Raw genomic sequence first — 24,785 nt, 5'->3', positions numbered from 1 at the left:
TTATACTTTTAAATGGGCCGTCCCCAGGCATTTTCTCTCATTTGAGATTCATATCTGGTCCTGTCAGACTAGGTAAGAAATCAAGAATTAAAAAGCACTGTACAGTGCATCCAGAAAGTATTCACAGCGCATCACTTTTTCCACATTTTGTTATATTACAGCCTTATCCCAAAATGGATTAAATTCATTTTTTTCCTCAGAATTCTACACACAACACCCCATAATGACAACATGAAAAAAGTTTACTTGAGATTTTTGCAAATTTATTAAAAATAAAAAAATTGAGAAAGCACATGTACATAAGTATTCACAGCCTTTGCCATGAAGCTCAAAATCGAGCTCAGGTGCATCCTGTTTCCACTGATCATCCTTGAGATGTTTCTGCAGCTTAATTGGAGTCCACCTGTGGTAAATTCAGTTGATTGGACATAATTTGGAAAGGCACACACCTGTCTATATCAGGTCCCACAGTTGACAGTTCATGTCAGAGCACAAACCAAGCATGAAGTCAAAGGAATTGTCTGTGGACCTCTGAGACAGGATTGTCTCGAGGCACAAATCTGGGGAAGGTTACAGAAAAATTTCTGCTGCTTTGAAGGTCCCAATGAGCACAGTGGCCTCCATCATCCGTAAGTGGAAGAAGTTCGAAACCACCAGGACTCTTCCTAGAGCTGGCCGGCCATCTAAACTGAGCGATCAGGGGAGAAGGGCTTTAGTCAGGGAGGTGACCAAGAACCCTATGGTCACTCTGTCAGAGCTCCAGAGGTCCTCTGTGGAGAGAGGAGAACCTTCCAGAAGGACAACCATCTCTGCAGCAATCCACCAATCAGGCCTGTATGGTAGAGTGGCCAGACGGAAGACACTCCTTAGTAAAAGGCACATGGCAGCCCACCTGGAGCTTGCCAAAAGGCACCTGAAGGACTCTCAGACCATGAGAAAGAAAATTCTCTGGTCTGATGAGACAAAGATTGAACTCACGTTTGGAGGAAACCAGGCACCGCTCATCACCAAGCCAATAGAATCCCTACAGTGAAGCATGGTGGTGGCAGCATCATACTGTGGGGATGTTTTTCAGCGGCTGGGACTGGGAGACTAGTCAGGATAAAGGGAAAGATGACTGCAGCAATGTACAGAGACATCCTGGATGAAAACCTGCTCCAGAGCGCTCTTGACCTCAGACTGGGGCGACGGTTCATCTTTCAGCAGGACAACGACCCTAAGCACACAGCCAAGATATCAAAGGAGTGGCTTCAGGACAACTCTGTGAATGCCCTTGAGTGGCCCAGCCAGAGCCCAGACTTGAATCCGATTGAACATCTCTGGAGAGATCTTAAAATGGCTGTGCACCGACGCTTCCCATCCAACCTGATGGAGCTTGAGAGGTGCTGCAAAGAGGAATGGGTGAAACTGGCCAAGGATAGGTGTGCCAAGCTTGTGGCATCATATTCAAAAAGACTTGAGGCTGTAATTGCTGCCAAAGGTGCATCGACAAAGTATTGAGCAAAGGCTGTGAATACTTATGTACATGTGATTTCTCAGTTTTTTTATTTTTAATAAATTTACAAAAACCTCAAGTAAACTTTTTTCACGTTGTCATTATGGGGTGTTGTGTGTAGAATTCTGAGGAAAAAAATGAATTTAATCCATTTTGGAATAAGGCTGTAACATAACAAAAGGTGGAAAAAGTGAGGTGCTGTAAATACTTTCCAGATGCACTGTATGTATAGTAATTATCCAGAAACTGTAATATCATAATTTATAGATAATACAAGGATAATATACAAGGCCCTGCATGCTTAAGTGGGTACAGCAATGGCCTGGTACCTCGTCCAGGGATGGTCGCTGACTTACACCCAGCGCTACTAGGACAGGCTCTGGTCCTACTCAACCTTGAAAGGGATTAAGCAGGTCAAACAATGTTATGTTATGTTATTTTATGGCTTTAGTTCCAATTGTACTTCTGGGAGATTACTTTTTGGTTTCACTCTCTGGGCTTGCTGTATATCCTTCTAATAAGCTTCCATTGTCCTTCAGCCCACCTATTGTCTGCCCCTACTCTTGAGATGAGCTAAAAACAAGCACTGCTATTTGGATCTTTCTCACAAAATGATGAGTTCGCAGTAAACTAACATTTTTGAACACCACCATCTTCACTAAGCTTTTTATAGCACCCTGCTCTGTTCTAGTTATCTACAGCTTGTTTTGATCTCATTAACCCTCAGCTTAATTCAACAGTTTATTGCTTCTTTGTCATTCACTCCTGGATGACGGTAATAACTTTTATACTATTTTAAAGCTTATATTCTCATTGCCAGTTAATTTTACATTGTCCTACCGCCCCCTCAAAAATACTGCATGTACATGAACATTTTTTGCAAGCCAAGAATAATAAAAATAGTAGTGTATTAGCCCACTGATGCAGCTTCTGATTGCGAACTTGAGATAGGGGAATCACAGTGCAGTCATTTTTGGCAGTTGAGCTGAAGGAGAACCCCACTATCTCTACTGATCAAATGGGCTTCTGACTGTGAAGTCGTCTTCTTTTCACTGCAGACTCTCTCCATTTCAGCCTGGCTCCTCGAGGGCTGGTCCCTGCCTTGTGCTCACTGCTGTTAGGATAGGCTCTGCCAACCTGCGACTCTCCAATGCAGAAGTGAGCTAGAAGAGGGACGGACGTCATAGTAAATATGCGAACAGAAACAGAAACATAGGAATCCTGTTTTATTAGCAGATCATCATTTTATTTTGTACCTTTCACATCTAAAGAAGCCTCATCAATGAGCTCCCAGCCAGGCAATCTCCTTTTGAGATGCAAATGATTGAAGAACTTCTACACTGATACCAATCCAATAACACAGCCTGCACCCAGGCAGTCATGGAATATCTGCCCCATGACATCAAGAGACCATGCAGCTGACCAGCCACCATGGTGGTCCGATGCTCTTAGAAAGGCTTCTGGGAGCACATCAACACCCCTCCATCCAATAATTGCTGGTGGCGTTACATCCACTTTGGTCACCCATATTGGATGATCTCTCCTTGGGACCCGGTTCTCTGGATGACTATATTGGGGTTCACGCTTTATGGTAATATAATAGATCATCTACAGTAAGGCATGAAGTAAGGACCTCTCACATAGTGTTTAACACAAGATGGTTTGTAAACCACATATGAATAAAGCACAATGCTATACAAAACAAATAAAGCCAACATGATCATTTGAAAAAGTTTTGATAGCAAAACTAATTATTAGTATCTATCAAAGAAACAAAGCATAACTTAATGTCCCTAATTTCTGGTGGTATACAAATGTTTGTGGAACAAAAGAGTGTGGTGATGGTTAATAACAACTTCCCATCTTATTTTCATTATCTTGCAGATTGTTTAGATTTTTATTATTATTCTGTTTCAATTTTAACTTGATTTTGGTTTGTTATATGGGTGTGTGTTGTGTCTGTATGTTCACCGTCTTGTTCCTGCCTTGCACCTAATGCTTGCTGGGATGGACTCCGGCTCCACAATGACACTGCTTACGAGGGTAGTAGGTTTGAAAAATGGATGGACAGATGGATGGTTTGGTATTTACTAAATAAATGAAGAAGTCACTTTGGTACTCAGGTATTTAATCCAGGTAACTGCTTTTCCATCCCTTCTATCCGGCCATCCATTTTTTAAACCCACTTATACTATCCCAGCAAGCACTGGGCATGAGGCAGGAACAAGCCCGAGCAGAGCATCAGTCCTAACCTGCTTGTCTTTGGACGTGTGGGAGGAAAGCTAGAAAGACATGGGGAGAACATGCCAACTCTATGCATGGAGCACATTGGATGTAATCCCTGGTCTCCATACTGCGAGGCAGCAGTGCTTACCTCTGTGCCATCCAGATCCCTTCTATATTTGTCCTAAATATATTCAGTGGCATAATTAGAGGAAAAGGAATCTTTGTTCTCAAAGTGATTTTTTTTTTCAGTCTCTCCTCTGAGCTTCTGGCAAACATTCGTTGTCTAATAAGATTTTGAGACACACACTAAGTATTTATTTTGGTGCCAATAGCTACTCACTAAAGAGCAGTTAAGTCTAAAAAAAAACATCGGTGGTTGGAACATTTCAGAAGTAAATCAAAACTGTCTAAACAGGCTACCTAGGAAAGGGTATGGAAAAGTTATTTTCATTCCATTTCATCAGTTAGTTCTTTGCTGTTTGGATTTAAAGCACTATTTTTTCAGGCATGTTTTGTAAGATTTCTGTTTCTCGATAGTTTTGTCCCAGTTTTTTCCACCATATAGTCTCTGAATTAATAAATCTGTCAGACTTCTATATGTTACCTTCCATTATAAGACCCTGGCTGTAGAGTGTGCTTATCTTTAAACCTAGCTGTTGTATGATTTGTGAGTCTCTTTAGAATTTATTACATATGTAAAGGGTGATCAAACATTATGAGCGTGTCTTTTAGCAGAGAAATGCCAATAAAACCAAACAAGTTTTATTTTAGTATAATCCTTGTGAACATTAAAATTGTTTTATAACAGTTGGTAAAGTTTTTCAGTGTAACTCTAGTAGAATATTTTGTATTGCTTGTGCATTCATTCTGCTGTACCAAACCTGAGAACCACAACAATTGGTTGGTTGGTTGTGGCACCCATTCAAAATCAGTTTCCTAGAGCAGCTTTTGCAACCTTTAAATGGGGATATTGCTTAGAAGCATATATTGGATGGTCAAGACATTCCTGACTGCTATCCCTGTTTACCTAATTACACCAATGTTAAAGCCGATTACCCCACTGTTTTCAAAGTGTTTTTGTAATGACCCCTTTGGAACATGTAGAGGAAAGTAACACACGTGCACACACACCCACAATAAGATTAAGGACTTTTTATTTTTTTCATTTCAGTTTGAATAATGTGCAAATGAGTTTTATACATTCAGTCAGTCATGGCTGTCCATCTGACAATGATGCTGTCCATCCATTTGTCCATCTCTGACACTCCCATTCTGAGAGAGCAACACAATTTGGGGAATGGCAGACATGGGGGCATGATGGATAGGGAAATAGCCCCCCAGGTGCAGTAGGTTGGCATCCATGAAGACGTCTTGCTGCTCTCTTCTCCTCTTGTTGATGAGTTTCACTGTTGTTCGAAGTGACAGACTCCTGTACTGATTGTCTGTCTCCAAAGCACACAAGCCCCAGAATGTGTCTTGAGCTGCCTATGTGGAATGAAGCACACCTTGAGAGAATGCTTCAAGTCATCCTTCCAGCATTTCTTCAGGGCAACCCGAGGTCAAGATCCTTCAGCGTGGTTACCATCTGGGGAAGACGAGACTCATCCATGGAGATAACATGCCCAGTCCACTGGAAAACATGGCTGAGCAGCTTGGCTTCAAAGCTGGTTGATGTGCCATGTTCCATAATTTTAGTGTCCGGGATCTTGTCCTGCCAAATGATGCATAGGATCTTCTGGACCCCTTTTAGAATACAGATTTGCTTATGGTAGGGAGTTCAGGGTTCTTGTTACAGAAGAGATGTTTGTGGAGTTGGCTGAATGCAGAGAAAGCTCTGTCAGAGGTGATTCACAATATCCTCAGTCACAGAGACTGCCAATGAAGGCAAAGCTATTGTTTCGCTGGTGTTCCCCAGTTTCCTCCCACAGTCCAAAGACATGCAGGTTAGGTGCATTGGTGATTCTAAATTGTCCCTAGTGTGTGCTTGGTGTGTGTGTGTGTGTGTATGCGACCTGTGGTGGGCTGGTGCCCTGCCCGGGGTTTGTTTCGTGCCTTGCACCCTGTGTTGGCTGGGATTGGCTCCAGCAGACCCCCGTGACCCTGTAGTTAGGATATAGCGGGTTGGATAATGGATGGATGGATGGATGGATGGAAGTTTCAGACAGAGTGATTACAAATAGCAGGGGATTTCTGTACAGATAACACAATATAAAAGGTGAAAACGTTATAGATTTAATGGTTTTACCATAGTAATTCCAGTCCAAATCCATTAATGCAGAGACAGCAATACTAAAAAAAATATCACTTGGCATTTGGGGACGCACCTTTCCCCCTTTGCTGCTACATCTCTGGTGTCCATTACCAGCCACACATTCATGCATTCATAGTCACAAGCACACAGTCAAACATCATTCAACACTGATCCTGTCTCAGATCATGTTATGCTTTCTGGGAGTTGGTGCCATATCACAGAACTTTCAGAACCTGAATTTATAGAGAAAGGTTTCTTGCCTTTCCCCAATTGGCTGCACTCCTTCCAGATTTGAGTTTCTCCCATGTGTATCCCTCTCAGGCTGCCAGCACATCAGGTGACCCTAAAACACTCACATGCATATTGTTACTATACAGTAGGTGCTCAGTTTCCAACAGCCTAGCAGTAACACTATTGATTGGTTACATAGTTACTGAAAAACAATGTTGCAGAAAAGTTAGGAATAGCACCAATAACAACCTAGTCAAATCTTTAGAAACAGTAAAGAAAGGCAGGTTATTATTATGACAGAATAAAATCGAATAGTTATTTTTGGGTTCAAATTGGACCCTATGTATGATGAAATACAGGCCGGCAAGAGAAACACAATTGGATTCATATAAAACTTTGGAATGTAAGAATATACGAAATTTGACAAATGATGGAGACAATTCGGTCTATTAGGCTTCTTTGCTTAGATAATGGCTAAGCTGTTACGATATTCATCCACATACTTCTTAAAGGTTGTCAAGGTTTCTGCTTCAGCTACATGTCTCGGTAGTTTGTTCCAGAGTCCCACAACTCTTTGAGTAAAGAAGTGCTTCCTGGCTTCAGTTTTAAATGGACTTTGCCTTAATTTTCATTAATAATAATTCATTACATTTATATAGCGCTTTTCTCAGTACTCAAAGTGCTATCCACACAGGGAGGAACCGGGAAGAGAACCCACAATCTTCCACGGTCTCCTTGCTGCCAAGCAGCAGCACTACCACTGCGCCACCTGTGAGGATGTCCTCAAATACGTGATTCAGTTTTAAGATGAAAGAATTCTGCTGGATCTGCTTTATCAATGCCTGTGAGGATTTTGAAGACCTGGATTAGATCCCCACGTAATCTCCTCTGCTTGAAACCAAACAGGTTTAATTCTTTGAGTCTATAAGAGTAGTAAATGTCTTTAAGTTCTGAGATACATTTGGTTGCTCTCCTCAGCACAGCTTCAAGTGCTGCTATGTCTTTTTTATTGGGTGGTGACCAGAACTGCACACAGTACTCTAGATAGTGCATTATATAGTCTAAGCATAACATCAACACGTTTATTGACCTTTTTGTACATGTGATTTGTCAAATATGTGGTTATGTTGAAACCTTCCACTAATTGAAATAAAATTTTTGATGTGAAAATTTGTCAGATTTTAACCATCTGTGGAGAAAGCTGTGAGCACTAATCAGGATCACATGAGGACGAGTTAAGTTTTCTAGACAGAGTAGCTGGAAAACTGACATCAAGGGCATTAATAAAAAATGTGGGCATCACAGCTCACAGATCCTTAAAACAGAGAAGGATTTATTTCAGTCAACGATATCACTGGCAAAGACTCCTTAGGTATAAAACTTTAATCAATGTAACTTAGTTCTTGAATAGCCTCGGAAGGATTTAATTAGATCTCCATTATGGTGGATGTGCTGTAAACAGCTAGAAAACAAGCCTTGTGCGTCTCATGTCCAAGGTATAGGTGTTAATGGAGAAATATTATGGCATTACACGAATGATTTGGAACCAAATTAATGTAAAAAAAAATCTCTCTATATATATTTATATATACATTATATATATACTGTATATAAATATACTGCTCAAAAAATTAAAGGAACACTTTTTAATCAGAGTATAGCATCAAGCCAATAAAACCTCTAGGATATTGATCTGGTCAGTTAAGTAGCAGAGGGGGTTGTTAATCAGTTTCAGTTTCAGGAGATTCCAGGAGACAGGCAGTTACTCTAGGAGAGCTGGACAGGGCTGTAGAAGGTCCTCAACCCATCAGCAGGACCAGTGTCTGCTCCTTTGGGCAAGGAGGAACAGGATGAGCACTGCCAGAGCCCTACAAAATTACCTCAATCAGGCCACTGGTGTGTATGTCTCTGACCAAACAATCACAAACAGACTTCATGAGGGTGGCCTGAGGGCCTGACGTCCTCTAGTGAGCCCTGTGCTCACTGCTGGGCACTGTCAAGCTCGATTGGCATTTGCCATAGAATACCTGAATTGGCAGGTCCACCACTGGCGCTCTGTGCTTTTCACAGATGAGAACAGGTTCACTCTGAAAGGGTCTGGAAAAGGCGTGGAGAATGTTATGCTGCCTGTAACATCGTTCAGCATGACCAGTTTGGTGGTGGTTCAGTGATGGTCTGGGGAGGCATATCCATGGAGGGACGCACAGACCTATACAGGTTAGACAACAGCACCTTGACTGCCATTAGGTATCAGGATGAAATCCTTGGACTCATTGTCATACCCTATGCTGGTGCAGTGGGTCCTGTGTTCCTCCTTGTTCACGACAATACCCGCCCTCATGTGGTGAGAGTATGCAGGCAGTTCCTGGAGGATGAAGGAATTGATACCACTGACTGGCCCCCACGCTCACCTGACCTAAATCCAATAGAACACCTCTGGGACAATATGTTTTGGTCCATCCGACACTGCCAGGTTACTCCTCAGACTGTCCAGGAGCTCAGTGATACCCTGGTCCAGATCTGGGAAGAGATCCCCCAGGACACCATCCATCGTATCATTACGAGCTTGCCCAGACATTATCAGGCATGCATACAAGCACGTGGCAGCCATACAAACTACTGAGTACAATTTTCAGTTGCTGCAAGGAAATTTCGGCAAAAAAGACTAGCCTGCCACATCATTTTTTCACTTTGATTTTCGGGGTGTCTTTGAATTCAGCCCTCAGTAGGTTCATAATTTTCATTTTCATCAAACGATGTGGCATCCTTTTGTTCCTAACACATTACCCAGTCCATATCAGTATAGATATCCAGCAGGATTTCTTTCCCATTGAGATCTGATGTGTTTTCAAAGTGTTCCTTTAATTTTTTTAAACCAGATATTGATCTCTGAGGTACCAGGTTAACACACATAGATTTCCATGAAAGTAATGTGGTTATGTGACTATGTAAAATTTTATCCGGGTTACAGTTAAGAATTTTGTAGTCTGCGTATGTTTGTTGCATTCTGTTAACCTGTGCCAGTGTAAGCTTTACACAAGCATCCACCAGCCATGGGTAAAAATGGTGGAAGTGCCTTAAGATACATTTCCTGTGACAAATGCTTGGGTGATCACATTATTACTTCTCCTGGTTGAAATAATCTATGTTAATATTTCAGAAATCAATACATTTTTGTAGATGAACTGAACGTATGGTGCCAAGTTCAGCAGCAAAATCTCGGGAGCAGGGTTGGTGTAACATGTTAGAAGTAATGTGTGTATAGTCCAGTTACTTTTTTAAGTAACAACTAACCTAACTCAATAAAAATACCTGTAATTATCATTATCCCAGCAGCAGTGAGTGTAAGGCAAGAAGCATATGTACCAGTAGTCTGTTTTTTTTTTACTGCTCAATCGCAGAGCCAAACAGAAAACAGTGTGCCTCATGTTATCTGCTAACAGAAACCTATAAATAAAGTGTCAGTTAAATTCTAATCCAGTAATTTGGAAATAAGCAATCTGAAACAGTGTGGTTGGGTGACACAGTGGCCCGTGTACATGCAATGAATCTCTGAGATTTCAATTTGGGATAGAAAGGGGGTGGATATTTTGTTTTTAACAGCACATAAAGGACTAAGGCATTGTATTTATAAAACACAAGACAATTATCCATGCCTGTTTTTGGATTCAGAGTGGCCAATGATGACGCTTAACTCTTTTTCGAGCAATTGGAGCATTTTGCCAAAGGAGAATTCCATAAGTGGACTCAGGCACGAAAACCAGATTTCTGTCTTAACTGGGTTGCTCATCTTACTCCAGTCTTGTGTGTCCATGTAACGGCACTCAATGACAGAACCAGAATCTGTGTCATAAACATGAAAATTAGTAAGAATAGAAATGACAGCTATAAAATGGTGTATCTGTCTCTGACACATTCTAGCAGGGTCTATATGGGAATGAAGTGACAGAGCTTGATGACTCTTGTAAAACAGAACTTAGAAAAATCGTAACATAGAGCCGGCAGGGTGGCATGCTGGACAATAATGTATTGCATGCATCTTGAAACAATCCTGTTCATAATATTTCTAATATATGAGTCAGGTCTAAATGCACAATGGTCAGCTATGTAGTGTCTAGAAGAGATGGCATTCCTCCTAAGATGCAACAAAAATAACATCTACTCTTTCCATCAGTGGAGAATATGAATATATAAAAAAGTACTAGTTCTTAAGCCTAGGAGTTGCCTGAGGTGAGGGACTGCAAAGGATGAAGTTAGAGGAAAAGCATTCCCGTAAGTTTCACAATTTCACTCCCAGTGTAGTGAGTGTGATTTATCAATATCACGTTTTGCTAAAAAAGCATATTATATTTTTGTTAAGATTTCTAATTATTATGTTGCGTACTGTTTATATGGCTTCATCCATCCTGCTGCTATGTCAGTTCCCATCTTATGATTTGACACAGTCGCTGCTCATGATGTCATCTGATCACTACTCTATAGGATGGTGGCGCTTGCATACACATATCCTATCTCTGGAGTGAGGAAATGCTAAAAATTACATTAAGTTCTTGTTAGGAAATCCAAGCTTTAAGTTAATTTGGTACTGACCTTTTCCTGGTTTTTATTTTGACTTTGGCATCTTTTTTGTCCCAGTACTGATGAAAGATTGTCCTGACTTCCTTGTTATTTAAACTATGGACTTATTTAACAACTGCGGTGGGTTGGTGCCCTGCCCGGGGTTCGTTCCTGCCTTGAGCCCTGTGTTGGCTGGGATTGGCTCCAGCAGACCCTCGTGACCCTGTGTTAAGATATAGCAGATTGGAGAATGACTAACTGACTGACCATTTAACTATTTAAATTGTAATTTCGTCCTTTCAAATTCTGTTTCCTTATCTATTAACATCCTCTCAAAAAAAATAAATTTAGTGGACGCTGCTTGTGTTCACAAGACTGACAGCTCAGGACATGAATGATACAAATTTGTGACAAAAATTCCAGCTTGTTTTTTTATGATCAAATATTTTCTGAAGGCTATCCAACGAAAATACAATGGAAGCCTCAAAACTAAAGGTAGAACAGTATATATGTTTATGTAAGAGAAAAGGAAACACCGGCAATAACGCCCACAAATTCCAGCATTTGTGAAGAGCAAACGCCATCAGTATCAGCCTTTGCAGAGCAAGATGAGCACAGGTAACAAAACTGAATCGGGTGGCCTAAGAAACCCCCTTGTGCATGAGAAACACCAGCGATACAGTCCTGAATTTTGTTTCAAACTACCACTTAATAACTTCAAACCTGATGCTTCATTTATTTCACAAATAATGGTTCAAAACAAAATTAAGTTAAAGAAAGAGTGGTGTACAAGGACTTCCAAAAAGATGCAAGGGTAGATTTCAAACAGTTGTTCCAAGGCAGAACATAATGTGAGATTTAAGACAGATTGAAATAAAAAAAATCAACATAGACCTTATGTTTTTAAGTAGATAAATGGGATTTCCATTTGGTGTGGTATAATAATACGCATCCAATCCCTTATTTGGTTTTGGATATCAGAATAGGCCGATAAAACCAATTTTCCTTCTTTGATACCCTTTTTGAGCATTTTAACTCTTCTTCTACATGTTTTGCCTATTTTTTAAAATTTCTTCCTAACTCTATCGACAAGACAGACAGACAGATAGACAGACAGACACAGTTTTCCTTTTATTAAGGTGGATAACCTGATATTTGTCCATCCAGCAGTTACTCTAAGTTGGACATATTCATCGTTAACATTTGCACCATCTATTGGAATGTATTTGTAATGCATGTAGTAATAAAAAGCATTGTCTTTTTCATTCCAACAGATGGCTCATCACAAACATTAGCAGTGGCTTTACAAGTCCCATAATAGATAGATATCTAGATAGATAGATAGATAGATAGATAGATAGATAGATAGATAGATAGATAGATAGATACGTTATTTTTCCCAAGGGGAAATTCACATAATAAACTGCATAGAAAAAAGACATAACAAGCAGATGGACACCCAGATAAACAGACACACACTCAGATGCCTGTACTTTTATTAAGATGGATATGAGAACATAATGGGATGTTTGAAAGAAGAAGTGAAAAAAAGAAGTGATCAAAAGGCTGCAGTCTTATCAATCAGATTTGGCCTAAATATTCAACGACAGAAAAAAATATGTCATGGGTAGTTAATCAGGGTTGTTTACATACCAAAAACACAAAGTGGAAGGGCAACAGTCCCACTATATTTTTCCATGAAAAAAATACATGCATACCTAGGACTCCTGGCTTTGCTAGGCCGCCTATTGATCAACATTGCTTTGTCCACTTTAGTTTTAATAAATCAAAACTAATTACCTTTTCTTCATAATGGTATAATGATTTTGAAAGGAGCTGTTATATGTAATAAGAATTCTGCAGGTCTATTTGAATGGAAGTAACCCAATAATCAATCAAATTGTAGTGGGCAAGAGTAGGAATCTATACATAAGCAGATAATGAGCACGTCAATGGAGTAGGCAGGTGGATAGTATTGTTCCTGTTCAAGCGAAGGAAAACATTTTGAAGAGCAGTGCAAGAACTGGAGACACTAACAATTGATCGTAAAAAAAAAAGCTGTTTCAAGGTTTGCTGGTGGGTGAGGATGGGAATGCTGAAAACTATTGACAAGCTAATTGACTACTCTTTAACGGGGACAATGAAGGGATTGGGAAGCTTACCAGAAAATAAGACTACGTTGATTCAGAAAATTGATTTTTTTACCCATCTGAACCAATGTTGACTTCTTCAAATATAACTTACAATGCACAAATAAGTTTCTAAGTACAACGTTTTTATAATGTATCCAATAACATAATATCAATAATTGCTTATGAATAATTACAAAAAATTACAAAAATATTTTCTTTTGTGATGAGCTTCATGTGACATATATGCTGGCCTTTCCCTGATAAGCTCTGAAGTTTCAGTACAAATTCTGCTTGTGCAAATGAAGGTTTTTTTTTCCATTCTTCATATAGTAGAATTATAAACTTTCTGGAGTTCTTTTTCACCAACTGCCACCAGACTACATAATGCCTTACCCAATCGTTCACACCTATACCCTTGCTAGAGGTAATGAGCACGCTGATATGTTTCTTTATGTTATTAAATTAGGTCTCTAGTTGTAAGTTTTCCACTGCATTTATAGTTTGCTGTTTTTACTGTTTTGCACTGTGCAACATTCTGTGTTACTGCTGGAGCAAGAGAATTTCCACTTGGGGATCGATAACATAATGTATACCCTTTAGATTTTGAAATTCTCCCATCTTAATCTGACACTGCATACAAGGTGCAAACAACATCCCATGAAGTGTAAATCAGTTTCATGGTTCACTTACATGGACACCTTTCACCAAAATCCGTTCAGAACACATGGACTCACCCTGGTGCTGGAGATGTAGAACTTGTACCAGTAGAGCGTATTCACAAAGTGGCAGACAAGAATCATTTGTCTGCTGTTTTAACTAATTTTCTTACGAGTTACAGTATCCTGATTGCCTGTTCATACAACCCCTTACTGATCTTCTGCCAAGCTCCGGGTAACAACTTATTCAACAACATTGCACCTGACATTTTTGTTATGTATTATTGAAATAAAATTAAGAAAATAAAAATAACAAGCTATAGCCATTACATTTTACGGGGAAACTGTTGTGATAGTTTGGTGAAGCTTTCACTTTTTAGCCTGTGTAATCTGCAATATGCTAGTAAAGACAAAAAGTAGAGAACTACTTCTGTTGTCATAATATGTTTGGTCATTTATTCATCTTTCTTGATTGCCTGGATGTTAAGGTTCTGAGTTCTCTACTGGTGAAGCTGATGGCATTTATACCAGTCCCAGCAGCCTCAACAGCTACATGATGCACTGGAACCAATTTTACAGTGTCATTTATTACATTTACAACCCTGCAAGCATGAAAAGCCAGGTATGACCAACTCTATCTATCTATCTATCTATCTATCTATCTATCTATCTATCTATCTATCTATCTATCTATCTATCTATCTATCTATCTATCTATCTATCTATCTATCTATCTATCTATCTATCTATTGTGATGAAATGACAACTCTAGGAATCTCCAAAAAGAGGTGGGGAATGAGCCCGTATAATGTCTGTCGAACAAAATATAAAAAAAAAAGCGAAAAGATGATAAAAAACAAGAGCAATTGACAATGGAGTAATGAATACAGGGAGTTTGTATAGAAAATGGTGGCAGGAAATGATCTATACAGGAAATAACATGAAATGCAGAGAGTCGGAATTTACGTCATCATTGGGGGTCGGACGTGATGTCATCATGGATGGCCACAACTGACATTATTCTATAAATCAGAAGTGATGTCATTATGGCATAGCCAGAAGTGACATCATATGAGGGAGCCAGAGGTGATGTCATCAATAGATTTCGGAGTTGGATGGAAGCCATTTTGGGTGACCGGAAGTATAGTGGGTGAGTTATCGTGAGTGTTTGTCTTCTTTGATTCCTAATTTCTGGATGGAGAGAGAGAGGCATTAGAACATACAATCAACCCTTTATCCCTTGTAATATCACTCACCTTAGAGCTTGTTGGCTGCCTCCTAAGTGCATGTGTGTGACACGATCTATCTATCTATCTATCTATCTATCTATCTATCTATCTATCTATCTATCTATCTATCTATCTATCTATCTATCTATCTATCTATCTATCTATCTATCTATCTATCTATCTATCTATCTATCTATCTATCTATCTATCTATCTATCTATGTCAAAAGAATGTGAAGGGCTTCAGTAAAGTCTAACTCTGTGTAAAAGGCAAGTCCTTATGTGCTTGAATGAATGTAATCGCACTATTTGATCAATATCTAAATCTATCAAATCTATCAAATAGTATATCTAAATCTATCAAATCTTGTATGAGGAACCTTTGAACAAGCATATGATGAAATCTACATTTATTGGTCAGTTATTTAGTAACCTTACTACAGAGCACAGCCTATGGCCTTAGAATCAATTTTTACATGTTCAGATGCAGGACATGGTTTATAATTGATGATATGCAGTCCTCAAAGTATAATTACTTCCATTTTATATGTGGATGGGTGTACGTGCATTTCTTATCTGATCTTTTAAATTTTAAATTAAACATTCAAACAGGAATTGTGAATTACTATAATTCTGGCCTTAAATATCCTTAAATAATAACATTAATGTTCATTGACATCCTCACTTTCCTCAGTCTGTGAGCTGATCCATGCCAGGTTTTGAGGCTGGTGGCCACATTTTCAGGCCAATGGATTTTAGCAAATGAGAAGCACTTCCTCAATGTTCTATCTGCACCCCTTTCAATTCATTGACTGATTGAAAGATCTGGTTTTGCTGAAAAGGTTAATTGTTTTGACTCATGTCTGTTCTTTATGTAGAGTATTATTTTGGTTAGGTGTTTCTAGTTCCTCCACCGCTCAGTTTATTGTTATATATAATAGAATATGAATACTTTTTGAGCTGAAGAGTAGGTTTTCATTACACACTAATTAAGAAACGTGCTATATGAAATCTTGTACAAAAATCATTTACATTACCTGAATATTTCTTTTCATGTATCTTTCCATACATTCATTTTTTTTCATTCACCCTTTCCCCTTTCATCTCAAGGTGCCATGTCAGTGTTAGCTGATGGCATCAAACTGGTTTAAAAATTTTGAACCTCGGGGTATACGGCACTGACTTCTAAATCCAGTAAGAAAAGGAGAGAATAAATGGAGTTTTGGATTGGACAGTACAAGTCAAACACATTGAGGATACAAGAGCATAATTATATTAACAAATACAAAAGCTGGAAGGGGAATAAGACAAAAAGCAAGCAAAAAAAGTTAAAATCAAGACCAATGAATACCAGGAGCAAGACAGGACAAAGTATTAGGTTAACCAAGAGGCCAAAAACAAAGGCACTTAATACTCGAAATGAGTTAGAAATTGACACAATAATGAAATAGTATGTGTCTGTAAGAACAGCTAGAAAATTGCTAGCATCTGTAAATGGGAGCATTGCATCTTGATAAAGCATAATTAGTGTCGTGGGTGAACAAAATTATAAGGTATGAAGAAGCAGAATAAAAAAGAAAACATTTGTTTATTTATTATCCGTCTTGTAGTATTGTTCCTTATGCAATTTATGCCATGTTGCCTTGAATGTGAAGTGCATGTACAGCCCTGGCCAAGCCGGCTGTCACAGTGTGGACTAAATAAATACAGTACTTTGTTATGTAAGGTTAAATGATGTACCATACTTTTATAGTCAACCCTTAACATAGTAAGCTACTGTTGAAGTAATGCTTCGTTTTTACATATGGAAAATGTAATTACAAAAAAACAATTGCTATAAACAATGCTTACAAGGTCAAGGTATTGCTTTTACAATAAACTTCTACTACAGTTTTGATGCTGGTGAGCATCTTAACATTCATAAATATACACACTATACAAATAAATTAACAAACACGATTTCTTTGCCATTTTTTGCACAAGTGTAAGGGGTTCCACTTCGCCACATCACCAATCTTCCAACACTCCCACACTCATGGCCGTCACTCCCTACTTAACTTCCTTTAACGTGAAGCAATGGGTGGAAGGTGGATGTTTAATTCTGACTTATGGGACAACAAGCAGCAGTTGCATGAATTCATCATTGTGCAGATTTATACATGAACATTAAATGCTAATCATTAGTAGTTTGGCTGTGCATTCAGCCTAATTTGCATGTAAATGATGAACAGTGTAATTATTTCTGTCATTGCGTTATAGCTGGAAATGTTTGCAAGTGCACTGAGCTTGTAACTCCATAAACGGAGCTATACGAAAACAAATTCAATTGAACAGAATCACTGGCCAAATAGCATTAGAATCTCTAAGGTTGAACAAAGGTTAATCATCACACTGTAAGAGATGAACTTTTGGACTGAGGGAGCTCACCAGAAATTTAAAGTCACTGCAGATTTTCAACTGTGCATCTTCAATGGCCATTATGGAATGATAATTTAAAGATAAGAAAAAAAGAAAACAAAGTGTTAGGAGCTAATCATTCAGTAAGCAATGTAACGAGAAGAAACAGAGCAGACACACTGATAAAGGTGAGAAAGAATAAACATTATTAACTGAAATGTAAGCTATAAGAAGAATGTGCAGTGCATTAACCGACAGTATAACATTGATCCTTTTATAAGCTGAGAAAAGATTCTTAAATTGTAACTGCCACATAGCCGTTGAAGTGTTGTAACCCTGATGGTGCAGAAGAATAGGGAAGTACATGTTTTGCAAAGTGCTGTCTCTGTAAAACTAGCCATAGCTGAATTGCATAGCCTAATTTGGATGGGTAATCTGGGACTTTGGGCATGCTGACTACCGTGTACTTCTGCACATACTGATTTAATGTGTCATCTTAAGCTACTTGCAAACTCTGCGTGACCTCAAATTGAACTGACATACTTCCTCTTTTTGTTTAGTAAACAAATTGGTATAAAACTGAGCTAACTTCCTTTTTTGAGCAGGTTGTCTGATCTGACCTGTCGGTAGCAACTTGAGCTGACAGGTGGGCAGCCTGCCTCCTCTCACCAAGAATAAATAAATTGCTTTTTATTTTAAATTGGTGTTTTTGTCTCCCGTTGTTTTTCCGACTTCAGCGACCACAATGGTTTGGGGGAATTCCCCGTATACTGTCAAGCAATCCAAGTAGTCTATTCAGACTGGTACAGGAAGAATGAGACACACAAGGATGATGAAACAAGGAAATGACGGGACTTTTATGTAGAAATGACAGGAAGTGATGTATACAAAAGGAAATGATGATGAGGATGAGCAACGGAGATAACAATGTAATCAGAAGCCAGACATGAGGTCATCAAGAGTGGACCGGAAGTGAGGTCATCGGGCTGGGATGGAAGGAGAAACACTTGTTGCTGGGATTGCGGAAGTGGACTTCTGAAAGGTACAATATTTACAGTAATCCCTCACCTATCGCGGGGGTTACGTTCCAGAGCCCCCCGCGATAGGTGAAAATCCGCGAAGTAGCGACCTATATTTATTTTATTATTTAAACATATTTTAAGGCTTTATAAACCCTTCCCACACTGTTATAAACCTTTCTCATTCTCTTGTTAACCTTTCCCACACTCTTATAAACACTTCCTATGCTCTTAAACACTTTCTACATTCTTAAACACCTCAGACCAACACTGCACGCAGCGATCAGACGTCAATGTGTCTGCACTCGCTTTGTGAAGGGGGGCAGCTGAACTCACGCTGAGCAGAAATGGACTTTGTGCTGCTTCTGCCAAAATGCCTGCTTGCCGCTCTGCGCATTCGGAAGGAGGAGGAGTGTGTGTGTGGTTTTGTGAGGGCTGAACGCACGTTCGCTCAAAGCCCCCCTTCCCGGAGGCGCAGTTCGCATTGTCAAGGGGGTGGGGAGCTGAATGAACGCTAAGGAGAAGTGGACTTTGTGCTGGCTTTGTGCTGCTTGTCGCTCTGCCTGTCAATAATTTAAAAGCCTGTACATCACCAATTTTCCTGTCTCACTGTCTTGTCTTGCGTGAAGTTAAAATGTTTTATAATAGTGAGATGTTACTCATATCCTTAGCCCGACATCCACATATCATATGTGTTAACAAAGTGTGTTTTATAAGTTTACATGTGTTTAAAGCATGTGGGATGGGTATTTTAAGGCTTAAACTATAAAAATGTTTATTTATATGGTCTTTCTATATCGCGGATTTTCTCCTGTTGCTGATGGGTCTGGAACATAACTTCCGCGATAGGCGGGCAATCACTTGTATTTAAAAACCCGCGAAGTCGTGAATCCGCGAAAAGTGAACCGCGAAGTAGCGAGGGATTACTGTATTCCTCCGGTTTTCTGCTGAATAAGGGAGAGAGGCATTAGTGCTCTGTTTTAAACCCGTATTTCTCGTTTTGTCGTGCTTCATTGAGCCCATTGGCTGCCCCCTAATCGTGCATGTGTGACAGTGCATATACTGTAAGGGACCATCAGATTACCCATTGGGGGAGACTTTTGAGGCAGTAAAGGAAGAGATTGAGTTTCCACCCAAAGGCTGAATGTGTCTGTCTACTCTTTCTTGAGGCAACAACATCCAAAACTTAAATGAACTTATTGAACAACTTGGCTTGGCCCTTTTCATAACAGTTGCTGGGTACTGACAAATTCATTGTGTAAAGGAGGAGGTGATGTTTAGGACCTTCTTCCCACCCTAGATATTACAAACCACATCTTTGTTTGCAGGCTTTTTGGAGTGATAGTAAAATTCCAATGTCTGCCAGCACAAAGTTTTTCGTAAACACAAAATGGGAAATCACTGTTGTTTTCTCACATATTTGTGAAGGACACTTACTCCAACTAGATGCTGCTCTTTAACCCTTAAAAGATGCTAGGCTATATATCAGTATGAATCAATGGCATTTTGTTGTGCGGGAAGTGAAATACCTGGGGATAGTCTGTCAAATAAAGCTGCAAATGTCCAGGGTTTAAGAAGTATTTATCAGAAAGCACAATAATACCTCAGATAACAAATCCTCTGAGGACAAAGCTGCTTTGTAATGAAGCTGGCAAAAAATAAGCTGTAGCGCACGTTCAAGTGAAGCTAGAGCGCTGTGGAAGTCATTGTGCAGCTTCTCTACATAGTCATTGATATTATGTCTACTGTTGAACGGGTGATTATTATATACAATACAATACAATACAGTTTATTTTTGTATAGCCCAAAATCACACAGGAAGTGCCGCAATGGGCTTTAACAGGCCCTGCCTCTTGACAACCCCCCAGCCTTGACTTTCTAAGAAGACAAGGAAAAACTCCCAAAAAAACCCTTGTAGGGAAAAATGGAAGAAACCTTGGGAAAGGCCGTTCAAAGAGAGACCCCTTTCCAGGTAGGTTGGGTGGTGTCAAAAGAAGGGGGTCAATACAATACAATACACAGAACATATATGTGTGGAGTGCTTAGGTATTCACGACTACTATAGTTATTTGAATATTTTTTATAAAGCAATAAGTAAAATTTGCAAAGTTTGTTATTAAAATATAACACAATATCTTTTGAAAATAAAATGTAGATTATAAAGAGGGAAGGAGATGGCTTAAAGAAATGCCACATAGGAGAATCTTAAAGGTTAGCAAGTGGGCCATGAATGGATGAAAGAAGCCATTACAGAGTGTGGAAGGAGGAACGGAGACGGAGAGCCCTTACATGCATGCATTTAGGATGTGCTTCTCCTCTGCTGGGAGCGTGGCCACCAGCTTAAAGACCCTGGCATGGATTGGCTCACACAGTTAGGGAAAGTGAGGCAGATGGTGTTGCTTCCGACTCCATGTGAAAAACATGATGATGCAGTGTCAGTGGTGAGAATGTGCCGGCAGATGACAGCATGCAGAGCCTCATGGGAGAACACTGGGGCAGAGGTGGCAACCTACCCTTACCCCCACTCACCACGACATTACAGTATGTGTGTATATTCCTTGAATTGGAAATGATAACACAAATGAGATGTTAAAGTACAACTCTATCTGGGAGTTGAGGGGTCTTTCCTGAAGGTTCATAATCTGCCTTATGATGAGAGGCAGTCCTTTTTCTGACTTGCCAAAAAAGTGAACAAACTAATGTTACAGTATGGAAATGGAAATCTTTCTTTTCTCTCTTTATAATAAAATTGTATTTATTTCCAGACGTATACATTACAACTGAATACTTAAAATGCAACCATTAAACACATATTGATATAAGCAACAGATAAAAAATCTGTCCAAACCAAAGTACAATCGATCCAGTGAATTAGAAAAAAAGAACCATTCACCTGAACAAGGGGCCTGAGTTGCCTTGAAAGCTTGTATATAGTAATCTTTTTAGTTAGCCAATTAAAGGTGTCATTTTAGTTGACGTCTCATTATAAAAAAACACATTAAAAATCTTGCTCCAACCCAAGACAGAGAATCTGTAATGAGAGGCCCACCATAAAACAACTGGAGTTAAGCTCAGGCATTGGCAGGTGCCCAGCAGACCTACTCCAGAATAATAAAAAAATGTTATTCTAAAAAAACTCGGATAGTTCCACACAAGCAAAATTAGCTCTTTTCTAGTTGAAAATCATAGTGAACTTATCACTAGACCATCATTAATACAAGGCGGTATTGCCAGGGCTCAAAGTGGGCCGTTACTCAATGATACGGAGTCCCAGCTCTTCTCAGTTTTTATCTGTTGTGTGCCGGCACTCTTTGGTGCATACTGGTAGTGTTTTCAATCCTGCCAGGCTCACATCTTGCTTATTCGCACCTGCCCTGATCACCGCCACCCTTTAAAGGACAGAGGTGGCAACCTACCCTCACCCCCACTCACCAGGACATTACAGTATGTATGAACATTCCTTTGCTTCAATGTGCATGTGTTGTGGTGCTCAAAATTCCAAGGGGGAAGCTCAATACTCCCCCAACACCAACCCCCTTATACCCCAACATAGCAGTGTTAAACATGAGGTACTGACACTAATGTACATCCACTTCAGGCAGTGGGTATTGCTACAAACAGTGCTAATAAGAAGAATTCGAAAGAGTGAGGTATGAACGTAATCCGACACAGGATAGATCTTACTGCAGGAAATACTATACATTATGGGTAAATATTGTATGCTATTTCTTCTGATAATGAGGCATAAAAAAAATCCGGACTCTTTGTCCACAAAGAGATGTATAAAAATCATCTTCTCTATTATAAGGATTGTATAGCTCAAACCAAATCTAATTATTACACTCAGTTAATTACTTGTAATACGGGTAACACCAAGTCTTTGTTTTCTTTACTTAATAATGTTACACAACCTCCAGACTCTTTACCATCTCACCTTTACTCAACTGCTTTCTGTAATTCTCTTATGTCTTTTTTCAATGAGAAAATCCAAAGGATACATCAGCACCTTGGTCCAGATCCTCTCTGTATTCCTTCTGAACTACACTCGCCTATTCACTCTTTCTCTTCTTTCCAGCTTCCCACTTCCTCTGAAATCTCAGATCTCATCTGCAAATCTAAGTTATCTACTTGTCAGCTAGACCCCCTGCCTACAGTTCTGGTTAAAGCTTGCCTCCCCTCTTTAGTCCCTCTCATTTCTGCCATCATTCACTCTTCTCTTACTACTGGTATTATTCCCTCATCTTTCAAAACTGCTGCTATAACCCCAATACTAAAAAAAACCTGGTGCTGATCCTACTAATTTCAATAATTTTCGCCCCATTTCTAACTTGCCCTTTATCTCCAAAATACTTGAAAAAATAGTAGCTATCCAACTTCACACCCACTTATCTCATAATAATCTATATGAAAAGTTCCAGTCTGGTTTTCGCTCCCTTCATAGTACAGAAACGGCACTTGTTAAAATTACCAATGACCTCCTTATGGCTGCTGATTGTGGTCTAATCACTATTCTCATCCTCCTTGATCTGAGTGCGGCCTTTGATACTATTTGTCATACCACTCTCCTTAATAGATTATCTTTGATTGGCATTACTCACACTCCACTTGATTGGTTTAGATCCTACCTCTCAGGCCGCACTCAGTTCATACAGCTTAAAACCTTCACATCCCAACTCACCGCTGTTACTTCTGGTGTGCCCCAGGGCTCTGTCCTGGGGCCTCTTCTTTTTATTATTTACCTTCTTCCCCTTGGCAATACTTTTCGCAAATATAACATTAATTTTCACTGTTATGCTGATGACACCCAGCTCTACCTTGATGGTAAACCCACCTCCTCTTTTCCACCACCCTCGCTTATTGACTGCATTTCAGAAATTAAATCCTGGTTTTCTTCGAATTTTCTTAAATTAAACAGTGACAAAACTGAGGTTCTCCTCATTGGTTCAAAATCATCATTATCCAAAACCAATAATCTTTCTCTTATTATTGATAACTCTGTTGTTTCCCCATCATCTCAGGTCAAGAGTCTGGGTGTCATCCTCGACAGTACTCTATCTTTCCAATGTCACATTAATAACATCATCCGGTCTGCTTACTTCCACCTACGTAATAGTAATCTCATTCGCCCCTCCCTCACTACTCATACCACTGCCATTCTTGTTCATAGTCTTGTCACTTCTCGGCTGGACTACTGCAATTCACTCCTCTTTGGTCTCCCTAATAAATCTCTTCATAAGCTTCAGTTAGTCCAGAATTCTGCAGCACGCATCATTATTCGAACCCCATCTATTCACCATATTACTCCGGTCTTGCAGCAGCTTCATTGGCTCCCGATCAAGTTTCGTACTGATTTTAAGATTCTGCTATTAACATTTAAGGCCATCCATAACCTCGCCTCTCCATATCTGTCTGACCTTCTTCATGTTGCCATTCCATCCCGTAACCTTAGATCCTCTTCCTCCACCCATCTGACCGTCCCTCCCGCCCGTCTAATCACCATGGGGAGCAGAGCTTTCAGCCGTTCTGCTCCCAAGCTCTGGAATTCACTACCTGCAGAGCTCCGAAACATCAAATCATATTCATTTTTCAAATGCAAACTTAAAACGCATCTGTTTAAAATGGCTTGTTCTTTTTCCTTCTGATTATAGTGGTTTTGTTTGGTTTTAATTTTTAGATTTTCTGATGTTTTAAGTTGTTTATAATTGTGTCTTTTATTTATTTATTTATTTATTTATTTATTTATTGTTTGTTTGTTCAGTGTCCTTGAGTTCTCTGAAAGGTGCCTTGTATAAATAAAATGTATTATTATTATTATTACTAAAAATAAATACACACATACTGTATCTACAAATGTAGCACAATTCATATAAAAACAACTAGCACAAACACCAGCCAATCAGAGCAAACCAAGCACCAGATTCATACTCAGAGGCTCTAAATCTCAACTGTTGTCAACCATCCATGATGATTTTTCCCTGCTCAATGAAAGAAGTTGGCGCTATGTAAATAAAATCTGTTATTATTATTAAGTCCACAACACAAAACTCCAGTGGGGTCCTCGTTGTTACATTTTGGGTCGCTTGAAAATTTGCTGTGTGAAACACAACCAGACTAACTGATGAATGAAACAAACTAACTAATCATCTTGTAAAATGGCACAAAGCAAATGAGCTAAGAGTACGAAAACGACTTTGTTTAACGGTAAAAGGAGGCCAAAAAGAACCAAACAGATTTTATGCACAGTGACTTTTTTTCTTTTCCCACTCATTCAGTAATATCACACAGTAGTTTACAGTAGCCTTTTTAATTAATTTATGCCATATAAAGCAGTCTGTCTGTCAAAGATAAATTATTAAGTAAGTACTGCACAAACCAACAGAAATACCTTTGTACTTGCGCTGTGAAGATATTTGTCTGAACTAATAAATGGGTAGACTAACTTCTTCTTAAGAAAGAAAACACCATGGTTCCATCTTTTTAAAAAGCTCAGCTAGATGGTCAGACATCAATTAGCTTCCAAATCTGTCCAAAAAAAAAAAAATTCAAGGATAACCTTCATTGAAAAATCAATCATTTCACTTAAAAGTATTAAA

The sequence above is a fragment of the Erpetoichthys calabaricus genome, chromosome 2, assembly GCF_900747795.2.
Source record: "Erpetoichthys calabaricus chromosome 2, fErpCal1.3, whole genome shotgun sequence".
Classification (NCBI taxonomy): domain Eukaryota; kingdom Metazoa; phylum Chordata; class Cladistia; order Polypteriformes; family Polypteridae; genus Erpetoichthys; species Erpetoichthys calabaricus.
The sequence above is the reverse complement of the archived record's forward strand: the minus strand, read 5'-3'. Positions refer to the sequence as shown.